This window comes from Cydia fagiglandana, chromosome 4, assembly GCF_963556715.1.
Source record: "Cydia fagiglandana chromosome 4, ilCydFagi1.1, whole genome shotgun sequence".
NCBI classification, from domain to species: Eukaryota; Metazoa; Arthropoda; class Insecta; order Lepidoptera; family Tortricidae; genus Cydia; species Cydia fagiglandana.
Window position 1 is genome coordinate 16,567,052 of NC_085935.1, and position 13,331 is coordinate 16,580,382.

Genomic DNA, 13,331 nt, shown 5'->3' on the forward strand with positions numbered 1-13,331 from the left:
ACAAGCCGTTAATTTCATTACACTAATTATGTTCATTGCTGTGGATGTAGTACAGTTTTTTTTTTGTATTTTGGTACGTTTAATTTTGCAAATAATACGCCTATTTCAATAAACGTATTTGTCAAGAAAGAAAATTGTAAAATTCCACCTTCTAAATAATATAACAATCACGTTTTTGTACATAAAATAGATAAGTAGTTAAATAGGTAGGTATGTGTTTAATGATACCTATTGTACCTATATCTTATCCTATCGGTATCCGTCGGGAGGATCTTAATAGCTTGTGCAATTTAAACCCAAACCCACGCTAGATTTATCTCGTCCTCAGACTGAACTTATTCAACTGTATTTATATCTAATCTGCCATCGCAAGGTTCTTTACATATAGGATAGGTAGTGACTTGTGTTTGCGAGTAGGCATAATGATTGTTGATATTTACGACTAAGTTGGAGGAATCTAGAGATTCACTTATGATATCTTGAGATAAAACAGGTAATGTTGTTTTTTTAAGCCCACGGATTTCATTAATCATCATCTTTAGCATCAACATTCTATATTTGTCCCATTTCTGGGTAAAACTGGACACTAAACTCATTTCACAGGACACTGCTTAAGTTATAGTCCCCAAGCTATCCTTATGAACATTCAGTCATACACACCATTAAATTCCTTCACAGATGTGCAGCTGCAGAAACAAGTTTCCCTCTGATATTTTCCTTACTTAATCAAAAAACATCTGGTGAATATCATTGAACGTTATTTCGTGCACACCAACAGCAGGCAAATATGAATCATCATCAGTTTCGTCGGGGAGGTTTTCGAAAACCTTTTACAAACAGATAATTCATAAACATAATATTGATTACTTTTCTATATCATATATGTAATTAAATTTATTTACTATCAACAGTCTTTTACCTCATGACGACCGGTCTGGCCTAGTGGGTAGTGACCCTGCCTGCGAAGCCGATGGTTCTGGGTTCGAATCCCAGTAAGGGCATTTATTTGTGTGATGAACACTAATATTATTTGTTCCTGAGTCATGGGTGTTTTCTATGTATATAAGTATGTATATTGTCGCCTAGCACCCATAGTACAAGCTTTGCTTAGTTTGGTGCTAGGTTGATCTGTGTAAGATGTCCATCAATATTTATTTTATTATTATTTTTAATGTAAACAAATCAAGCCTAGAAAAACGATTTTCCATGTGTGAGAGAAGTTAAGGTACCTACAGTCCTACACCGATTTACAATTGGCTCCACTGTGATTTGAGTCCCGCTCTGAATCAGGCACTCGTTATTAACAAAGCCATTGAGGCAGATAATAGGGCTCAAAACAATTTGCAATTCAATGAGAGGCGTCTTGCTCCTTAGTTTACTGTCAGGATTATCTTTTTGGATCAGCTACTCGGAATAATTACAAGTGGGTAAATATTATTAAGGAATATTTTGTCGCTTTGACCTATATTGAATTGTGGTACGTCCCGCAATAAAAAAGGAAAAATATTAACATTTAGATTGAAGACGTCGGTGAATTCCTTCTTCTTCCTGGCGTTATCCCGGCATTTTACCACGGCTCATGGGAGCCTGGGGTCCGCTTGACAACTAATCCTATGATTTGACGTAGGCACTAGTTTTTACGAAAGCGACTGCCATCTGACTTTCCAACCCAGAGGGGAAACTAGGCCTTATTGGGATTAGTAGATCTACACAAATAATATGTTCAAGGCATTAGATGCCTCTATCAAAGCTGACTAGTATAATACATTTGAAAGTAACTGTCTATCTGTCTATTATCTCTTCACGCTTTAACCTCTGAACCTATTTATATGTATTTTAGAATGGAGGTAGGTTGCGGCTCGGAGAAGGACGCATGATCTTTTTTTTTTACGGGAATCATCATTCCACATCGATGAAGTCGCGAGCAAATGCTAATTATAAATAATACATTTATAACATTATAAGGGGTCATCCATTAATTACGTCACACGAATTTCTAGGTTTTTTGACCCCTCCCCCCCTCCTTGTCACACTTGGACACATTTGGCAAACCCCTCCCCCCTAGTGTGACGTCACATTTTTTCTACGAAATCGCCAAATCGAATTAAGTAAGTACCTAAGTATTATTAATATTTTATCAAAATATATTTGACGATATAAATATTAGCAATTTTATAACCCAAAACTGCTTAGGAAGGAAAATTAAACGAATAAAAACGATTATCGTTTTAAAAACTTGTTATTTAAATGTACAGCGTATAAAATAATTAAAATAAATTTTCGGTTACTGATGAAGTTAAAGTGACGTCACAAAGTTTGTGTCTCCCCCCTCCCCCATGTCACAATATGTCACATTTTCTTGACCCCCTCCCTCCCCCTAAAAGTGTGATGTAATTAATGGATGACCCCTAAGTATTACAACATTTAGGCACTCTTTAGAGAAAAGTGGACGAATGCTTTTCCATACCAACGTAGTCCATTAACCTCCGGAAAATAATATGTGAACTAAGTTTGTATGACCAAGCGGTCTTCTACTATTTTCTTAAAATTTTCAATATTTCCTGTTTCGTAAAAATTTCATGGAAATATTGGCGTATATTTTTATTTCCGTGGCTTTAACTAATCTGTAAATAATAAAAAAGTTGTTGGGCTCGTCCGGGATTTGAACCCGGGACCTCTCGCACCCTAAGCGAAAATCATACCCCTAGACCAACGAGCCGGTTGAGTCACCTGCCGAAAAGTAGTATAACATTGAGACATGCGTATACGCAGAAGAGAAAGTGAAAGGTGCACGAATTAATAATGAACTAGGTGTTTAGGCGTGTAAAAAGGTGCTTTTGCCTGTACACGGCAGGCATCAGTCATCATCAGATCGGTATATGTGATGACCGACCGATGTGCTCAAAAATAACACGCACTCTAACGCTTTGACAATACAGGCATGCTCAGATATTTGTGAGCACCTTGGCCGCTCAGATATATCTGATGGCGACTGTAGTGTACGTCCCTCCGCTATGACGTATTGTCTAAACTCGGCGAACTGCCTGCAGTGTACTAGAAGCTCGACCGCTAACAAATCACTAATACTCGTAGATACTCGTAGATCTAAGTAAATATTCGAGTTTTTTTTATTTCGAAATATTATGTGGAATATAAAACAATACCCAAAAATGCAAAACATGCATCGTCAGTATCTATGACCTATTTCATAAAATAACATTTTTCAATTCATCGCTGTTTATTTTTCAATTCATAATGTTCTGGTTAATGAAAACCCATTTATCACCAATATCACCATAAAACAAAAACGTTAAGTTCGTTTTAATTATTCAGAATAATTTACATTTACCCGCCTCGTGGATTTTTTTTCTTTTTTGCGCATCTTTTATTTTTAAGCGTCAACGTCAAAGCCCTGTCAGCTTACTTGACATCGTTGAGAAGAGTCTCCTTTAAAAATAATGGAATTAAGGCAGCCAAGGCAGGTACCATCGCTCACACTGTCAGTTGTCCATCGGTAAACCTTATTGCAAAAGGCATAAGGACCACCGATGGACAGTTAAGATTTAATATTTAGAAATTTAAATCAAGCAACAAGGCCCACATTACTCAAGTATCTTACAGACTAACATACATAGGTATGTAATAAGAGTGTTACTGTTTGTACCTGCTTTTAAACCTTGTATTAACAATATTAATAAAATTAGCTGAAATTATTAGTTTAATCATCTATGTATATGATTCATTCAATAATGTGTTTTTAAATACATGCCTGATATATAGTTTGATCCGAGTGTCTTGGTAGTGGTAAAATAAAATAGTGATAACAAAGTTAAGTGAATATACATAATATGTACAAAATTCAATACATTTAAGTTCCCTGAAGGTGCTCAGAATAAAAAAAAATGCATATCTACATAAATACATATGTATATAACTAATAAATGATATAGGTATACAACTTCATTTTAAGGTTACTTTTTATTGTAAGTTTGGTGTAGCTAAATTGGGTCATAATAAAGTTTTAATTTAATAAAGGTATACAACATATTTCTAATAATATATGCAGTTCATGAACAAAATATTATTATGTACCCAACTGACAAAGCAAACAGTTAAACAAATTTATCTTATCAATGTATTATACATTTTATTATGCATAAAAATAGTTCACTTATCAGTAATTTAGTAGGCGTTCCGTTGTCCGGAACCGTTCTCGAAGTCGAAAAACGAGTCATCATGATCATGAAATTGAGCCTTTATACCTTCTCCACTAAAAAAAAGTTAATCATAACATAAACAAGTATAACAAAATAAAACAGTAAAAAGTCGGGCTCGTCCGGGATTTGAACCCGGGACCTCTCGCACCCAAAGCGAGAATCATACCCCTAGACCAACGAGCCGATTGGAGACTGCGACGAAATTCCAATTCACAATCGCTAAGGTTATTAGAAAGTAATAAACAAAACAAATCACCGTAACATTGATTACGTCATGCGAACTCGGGCCTCGCGGCGTCACGTGTGAAGAAACTAAACTCATTAGATCCGCATAAAAAACGGCTTTGATAATGTTTCCAGTTTTAAAAGTTTTATTTCTTGTAATCAAACGGTAAGGGGTATGATCTATCATTTGTCAATAGTGACATTTCTGAGAAATCCGTAACCATTAGATAACAAGAAATTTTCTGAATAGGCCCGTAGAATTTTACTGTCAAGAGATAACACACTTTAATGCTAATGCTTTACCATTTAATCTGTAGCAAGTAAAAACAAATTTTATTTGCAAAAAAGAAAGTGCTAAATGTGATGCCTGGAAATTGCATTACTTATTGAAACGTCAATCACAAATCCATACCGTATGCGAAGTACATATTTCATTTAAAAGAGAAATTCAAATGGATGTATTATACTATTTAAATTCAGACAAGAATACAAATGTTGTGTACGCCCAATAGAAGAGCGGTGGGTAGGTAGAGAGAGACTCATAAAACTCGAGACTTGGGTGCTTATTCTCTAAATACTGAAACTTGTCGGTTTTTTTTTTGACTACGAAGAAGGCACACTTAAAATCGTGTAATTCAATAGGTACCTAATAACTTCTTACCGGCGGGCTTCAAAGATGCGTTTACTATATACTCTACTAATAGTGGCTGAGAGTACGAGTACACTACCATTCTGACTGTGTACCAACCGAACCGAAGGAACCGTACGTTTTATTCCTCATTAAAATAGTGTTCTCAGTCGATGACAGCGCTTTCAGATGTCGTGAGTTTATCGTAAGAGGAAACTATCATCGATGACAAAAACATCCAAGAAACTCACAGGCCCCTGTTTCACCATGTTGGCATTTGTTTGCCAGACAATGACATTGCTGATCCAACAAGTAAACATTCACGATTGTACCGTCGTAAGTGTCAATTATCATTATCAAGTTGGTGAGATAGGCACAGTTAGTCATATCGAGTGTTTCCGGGATAGCAGACCCGTGTCGAACAGTCGTAAAGCCCGAGATACCGCGTCCGCCGCGGCCGCCTCGAGCCGAATAAATGTACCACACGATTTATTCATGCGGCCCGCTGCACCGAGCTTCAAACTGGTTTTACCATTCCGAGTTTATCTTGTATTGGGAGTACATCTAACTGATGCTTGACCTGCTCTATTGCTTAACGAATCCATTAATCTGCCTTATAATGTTTTTTTATGACAATGGTCAAAATGGCAGTAGAGACATTATTCATCCTTTACGTATGTGGGGTAATACAATGCATCTGCTATACTATCCGCGCACGACACGCGAAGTGTAAACTGTCTATTCTAAATAGCAAGAAAGTAATGGCGTAATAAACTATGACCTTAATGTGACTGACTTTGAAATACATAGTAACAAAATTAAATTTTTAACATTCTCGCCACACGACCCGTGTCGATAATGCTCTATTTCTCATTGAATAGGGTCAAACACGACTTACGTCACAATTCGAGGCCGGATCTCTCTCAAAGGGTAAAGCAATCTTACAGAACAATTACCGAAGACGCCGTGGCACGCAGCTTCGCCGTCGATAATTTGAGATATTTCAAATATGAGAGGCAAACTTTCTTGTTCGATGAGTACTCGAAATAACTTAATTTAATTGAAACTGGAGCAAAATTTGAAATTCTCGTTTTGTAATAACATATCGAAATGTCTACTTTAGGTAGGTAGGTGTTGGCTTGGTATTTATTGGCTACGTGCGGGGCCGTTATTTTACTCGAAAAGTAACAGAAGTTAACATTTCTACCACATAGTTGTCATGTGTGCCTGTTTAATAGCCAGAGAAAATTGTGTTAATGCTGAAAATCCGGTATGCTGAAATGGTGCTACTTATTTTATTAACGGCCTGGAGGTTTATTCTGATTGTAACACTGGGAATGAATTTGATCAACCATTAAGAGGCCATCTTCTACCAGAAATGTCACTGTTGTCAGCTGACAAATCCTATCCGTACCCTTATAAAATCCAGATTTAATGCATAACCAGTAATTAACGTAGTGAGACTAGCTGAAAATAACCTGGACAATATTCGTATAGGGATTATAGGGTAACGTTAGGTACATACCAAACCCAAAGCTGTAAATAAGAAGAGTTAAACCAAGAAAATTCTGCAGAGATTTTGACAGCATACGCAATGCAGGTGTTATTTTATTCGTCAAACCACTACGAAATAACGACGTTAAAATAACACTGGCACTGCGTGTACTGTCAAAACCTCTGCATACTTTTCTTGATCTAACTCTACCTACATTTCACAAGATTTGATAGGATAATAATAGCATAAGATAGGATGTCTCCGCTCCGTGGCACGTGGCACGTGGCTCCTAAAGCGAATTGACAACTTCAAGGAAACACTGATTTTCTTCGCAGGAGTAACTTCGCACATAGTGAAAATAATCAAACAATTAATGAATACGCCATTTCGAATCGAAAAGTCATTAATATGGAGTTCGAACCACGACCTCCGGTTTGGAAGCTGGCACGCCTTCCATTCGACTACGCACCTCTTATGGCCGGTTTAGATTCGCGGCTCGTAGCTCGTCTTGCGGCGCATCTCGTGGCTCGCCTCGAGCGCGTAAGTTCGTCGAACTAATGATTACACTCTCGCCCCGTGGCTCGTCTCGTGGTTCGTATGCTCGTCGAGCTAATATATTTTAAACACTAACGGCACGGCATAAGGTTTATAACCGAATGGCAAGCCGAACGCGAGTGTAAACACAAGCGCGCGTTCCGCGCGAGCCCCTTTGGCTCGTGCCCAAAAAACCGCTCCTCCACGCGAGCCAGGCAAGCGCGTGCCGAGCCGCGAGACGAGTCACGAGCCCACCGTTTACACTCACGTCTCGTGGCGCGGCTCGCGGCTCGGCTCGTGGCTTGCGCGAGAATGGAAACTGCTTTTTACACGTTCGCATTTCTACATAGTAAATGTGCCAAATATGGAAAAAGTAGGTATTTTATACTGGCATCACAACTTACGAACTTTACCGTACCTGATCGTGAATGGGTTATTTATGCAGTGAGAGAACTACGGCGCCTAAAGACCATTATTTATTGGCGTCAAAACCGCAGATGGAGCCGTTTAAAAGGGGGAATCGTCATTATTCAAACCATTTGTCGCAGTGAGTTGGCAGGAACTAATGGGGGTCCTTAGGACTCGCTTCATTTGTTACACCAGCTTGTTTTATTTAGACTTGACGACATTATTCAATTGTGATCAGAGTTCGTTACAATCATTAGATATCTAGATTGTTATTTTTTAATCCGTTGGAAATTAGGAAAGTAGAATAATCGATTAATATTAACCACACGACTAAATTGACGGCTTCGCTATTTACTGGACCAATTCTTGTCAAGTGGCTTAATAAAATGGGCGCCTTACCTCCGATAGAGTCAGAAAATATGTAAAAAATAGTCGAATGTGTATGGAATCTGTACCTTAACCCAATATTAGCTAATCTACTTTAATAAAACTCATCCAGAATTAATTATAAATAAATAAAAATAAATAAATTTGGCCATGTGATCGTCTAGTGAAATTAATACGTTGTGAACCTTAGTACCCTTCGTCTTTTATGTGCAGACTGATTAGATTTGGATTTAAAATACTACCCCTAAAATACCCTATGTAATTGTAAATATTTCTACTGTATTTCTATATTATAACACTATCATATGAAAAAAAAAATTAAAAAATAAATTATATTTTTTAGAATTTATCTTCTACCGAGCCCTACCGTGACCAGTTACCATGAACAGTAGTGTAAGCCCTTGTTGTTTGTAATTATATTTTCCTTTTATATCCATTCGCTAATCTAGCTAGCTAAAAGAAAATATGTATATGTAAATGTTGCAAAAATTAATACGTACAAACATACTTTATCTACTGTCACGCCTCGGATGAAGTCGGGTCTCTAAACTAAATAATACCTATTTTATTTTGTTTTGTTTTTAATAGGTATTCCTAAACACTATGTAATATTTACTTTGATCTGCGTTTCGGAACCTATTTTCAGACAAGAAGAAACGCCAAGAAACTTATCTGAATATACTATAAATGTATGGAATACTGAAGCGATCGTCTAATAAACATGACTTTTTAACCCTTAGATACCCAATATAGAAAAGCTCAAATTGTCACTAGTGAACTGCTTCGCCTGTCACTAGCTCCCTATAACAAAATTATTTAGTATGTCCTCAAATAACTTTGTTCCCCTATCTCACCAAATATAAAAATGTATTACCTTTAAATCATATTTAATATACGAGCCTCAGTAACCCATCCATATGCTACTAAAACTAGACTTTAATTTATTCTGTATTTTAAAACAATTAACTCTCTAATGATTTTAACACTGTATGTAACTAAAATACATGTGAAAGAATAAATAATAATAAAGAAAGAAATAATAATTAACCCTAACACCCAAATAATGACTCTACCCTAACTCTACCCCAATTTCACCTATTCTAATGTGTAAGACTAGAAGCGAACCTCTAGTATTACAGGGGGGGAAGCGTGTGAGAGGGACCCTAATTTAAGCTGTAAACGTTCGGCCGACAAAACCGAGGTATTGCAAACCCTAGTGTCTGTGTAATTTGCCTCCCTCCGCAGTATAGGCCGTAGCCAAGGGTACTGACGAATAAGGCGCCCTATTCCAAATATAAAATGTGAATATATAAATATATATAACAAGACCACGCTTCTTCAATTACCAACAGATTTCAGTGAGTAAAGATTACTCTTAATGATCCACACGTGAGATCCTCACATCCCTCTGTCAGACCTTGAAGATAACGTAAGAGGTATAATCGTCACCTGTGTAGGTAAAAAGGTTGACGCCAGGCCCCTCTCGCGACCTGGACCTAACACTCTACTGGATTCCCGGAAAAGCCTGCTTATCACCGCTAGGTTAGGCGTTTTCGGTTGATTGACCGTGCAATCAGACACTAATCTGGCTCTAAAACACAAAAACACCAAAACACACGTAAGTATTTACACTGAACTAGCAATTGAACAGTCTGACAAAAAGCAACATAGTAGCTACGTAATGTCAAACATTCAACCGTAAAAATAACACCTTTGTTTTAACGTCTACGGGCGAGCCAGAGATCGTGACAATCCGACGGACAAAAATAGAATCCCCTTCCCAGCTTGGCGTGGGGGTATTTATAACCATAAAAGACATTAACGAAACGCGTTTGACGCATTTGACGCGTTAGGCGCACTTCAAAATAAAAACTTTGTTATTTATTTCCTTTAAACTCGAGTTCCAATCTTGAGTAGTTTTAGCAAAGAGATGTGAATCCCATAAGACAAGCAAAGTCAAAAGAAACCCCTTGCCTCGGAAATCAAGACAAAGCCACTCTCTAACAGATGGCGCCACTCTCTTGATATTCAACAATTCTAATGCACATCAATGTAAAAAAACATGGATCAAAACACATGGCGTTCCAAAATTAATAAAAATCATTTATGTCTATATGTAAATATATATGTTTTATTGATATTTTTATACATTTTCATCTTTAGTTTCAATACTGCGTCAACAGATGGCAGCATAATCTTCGTGACTACAAAATTCACCGACAGTAATTCTCTATACACATTCCATTCTCTTTGGATTCAGCGAATCAGTTTTTCTGATTAATGGCCCACTACAAACTTGACTCAGTTAAGTTTTTGTTTGTTGTTTCGAATTTCTCGTGAGAATGTTTTGCTGTTATTTAAAATTAATTTACTGAATGCATATATTATAGTTACTTACATGTATTTATTTTAATTAACATTTGTATATAATAATTGAGGTTTTAAAGTTTATGAAAATAATATAGATCGATTGATCAGCTGTGTCAATCATTATTTATGTTAACTAGATCAGCTAGTGCGTCTAGTTACAAATCCTCAGTGGGCGAGTCCAACTCGCACTTGCCTGGTTTTTATTTTGTTACGTACCTACTTATACACGAACTCTTTAAATATAATTGAGGTTTAGGTATAGCTTGTAATTTAAGATTTTCACGAATAATAACACAGATCCGAGTTTCAGTTTTAGATAAAAAGTAAACAAATTTTAAAATTATCGTGTAAAATTTATGAGTAGTAGATAAATATCAAATTTAATATAGTTTCAAACTCTTAGTTTGCTTAAATCTGTAGTTTCATTAAAGTCGCTGAAGGTTCTCTTGGAAATATATTATGACTCGTGTTTATATTATAGTTAAGTTTGAATATTAAATAACATTTCTAGTGAATTCTGTACGGGTATATTTAAATAATACCTGTATATTTAATAAACCTAAACAATTGTCTGATTTAAGTGGAGTCTACGATACCGCGCAAGATTTTTAGCTATCTATCAGGTATACTGATTATAGGTATACTGAAAATCTTGAAGTGATTTATGCAAAAATTTCGTTCAGTGTATATTGCGCCATGTTCTTTAATTTAATAATATTGTTTGTAACTTAATTAGGTATAACTAATTGCCAATTAAGTGTTCATCAACAATTAATTAACGGTGATAATCTATTGAAAATCAGAAGCGGTTAACACCACGCTTTTAATTCTATCAGCCTCCCATTAACACACTCTTAAGGTAATCAAAACTTGGATAGGTACTTAATGAAAGTTTAAACTTTCTAAATCCTCAATAAATTTGGTCGGAGTTCTAAATTCGAATCGCGCACGACATAATCTGTGGTAAGCCATTATATCTGTCGGGAAATCTCATTTCCGGTTGGAGAAAAACGGACTGAGAGCTGGGTTTGTTTCCTGCTGCTTCCCGGACGCAAGTGAGTCGAAAGCTTAGGCAAACTAGTACCTAAGTACCTACAAGTAAATTGTAATTTTTAAGTGATGGGAACTATACATACTTATCGACTACTTACTCGTACCTTTAATTAATTTAGTTTAAAAAATAACAGACTTTTTCCGGTATTTAATCTATTCAAGAAAAAATCAAATTAAAGGCAATTTAAGTAGTCTTTGTGAGTCTTACTATGTATCTAATAAATTTTGACTAACTATAAGTGAAAAATATTCTTATCGTTTTCATTAATAGTCAAATCTTTTTTTTTTTATTTAGGCAACAAACAGTCTTATACAAAAATAATGCTTTTATAAAAAGCCTCATAAATTCAGCTGCTATAATACATAATTATAAGATATGTCTAGGTCAATCTACATCGGTAAGCCTGAGTGATCGACTCGTCCGTACTCAGTGAGTACCTACTGGAAGCACACAGCCAGAGTCGCGGGCGGTTTGGAAGTGGGTCGCGAGTCGAGCCGAGGGCACTTACCTACATACATATACCCTGCGAATCGACATCGATACCCCTTGTCAGTGAGAAAATCTAGATATGGATCCCATCAGATGTTAATGTTTAAAAGGAGGTTAAGTTTTATATGTATATTAAGATTTTTGTGACGAGATCAGAGAATTCTGGAGGATGACTATAGTGTCAATCCGTAATAATCGCTTAAAAGAAAGGAATCCTTTTAGGTGCAGTTACTCAATAGTAGGTAATTAAAATACAACAACTTGTTGCTACTAATATGTAGGTGAGTCCTAACTCACCTACATATTAGTATACCTATATGACAAACATTAATAGACTTGAATTTCATAAGCTATATAAATAAGGGAAAAAAGGGTAGTAAAATAATGTTAATATTTAACATTCGACTCATATTGTGGAAAAATTCATCCCACTGGGTATAAAAATTAGGCTTTATTTTATATGGTAGTATTGTATATTTAATTCATAAACACTCGCATTCCGATAAAATTCAATTAATAAAAGGCCTTTCCCAAACAAGGTGAACCTATTTTCAGGCTAGTAAACAATTACGAAAATAAAATAAAAAAAGATAAGTATATCGTATTCAAATAAAAGAACATTAGGTACTAAATAATCACAGCTTTTCTCTAGCTGGATAGACATTCAGTTTCAAAGCAAACCATTTGTCTGTGTAAACGAATCAGTAATAATAGGGACGGTGCCCCAGTAATTTCCTGTTTCGGTTAGGAATGAAGGTATTTTCTTACAAATTACCTAATTTCGCTCCGCGGCATCGTCACCGTGTCACATCAATCTGTCGGAGGATTTTCTTTGACGTGAATTGATAGAACCCGCCGGTCGTTTGTATAGTGAACTTTACTTCTTCCCATGGCATACTTGTTTAATACATTTGTTTAATAATTGTTTGTAATACGAATTTTAACCGCAGTTAATATGATACGGGCATGTAACGCTATATCAAAGACATATGTAGCTTCGTATAAGATGAATAAAGTCTAAGAAAAAAACGTGCCTCGGAAATCAAGAAAAAGTCAATCTCGGATAGATGGCGCACACACCTTTAGCCTATGCTCGGCTAGATGGCGTTGACGACACCGTTTCATATTTAACAATTTTAACACATAGAATGTGAATGAACATGGGTCAAAATGATATAAAAATAATAAAATCGATCATTTTTTTGATAATTTTATATGTACGTGTTTATTTTGAGTTATAGTCGTGTGTCAATAGATGGCAGTAAATTTACAGTGACTACAACATTTACTATGACAGGACCCTTCTATACTATCTATTCTTTTTGGCTATATCAAATACGCCAATAAGTTTCAAATTATTGCCAAGCTACACCCACGCAGTCATACCTTCGAAGCACATATTTTCGCGAGTGTATGACCATTGCGCGAGCGTTTACCTACTTTACGTTTATTTTTGCTTAGAATTGTCAATTTAGTTGAACAATAAAGGCGAATGGAAATTTTGGCAAGTTAATAATCCCTCTA

General features: G+C 36.0%; 2 non-coding genes across 2 annotated transcripts; both read right to left on the bottom strand.

Annotated features, from left to right (window-relative positions):
- Positions 1–2,647: 2,647 nt before the first annotated feature.
- Trnap-agg (transfer RNA proline (anticodon AGG)) lies at positions 2,648–2,719 on the bottom strand. Its single transcript has one exon. It is a non-coding gene; the product is annotated as a tRNA-Pro (tRNA).
- Positions 2,720–4,328: 1,609 nt separating this feature from the next.
- On the bottom strand, positions 4,329–4,400 carry Trnap-ugg (transfer RNA proline (anticodon UGG)). The gene has a single exon. It is a non-coding gene; the product is annotated as a tRNA-Pro (tRNA).
- Between the last annotated feature and the right edge of the window lie 8,931 nt (positions 4,401–13,331).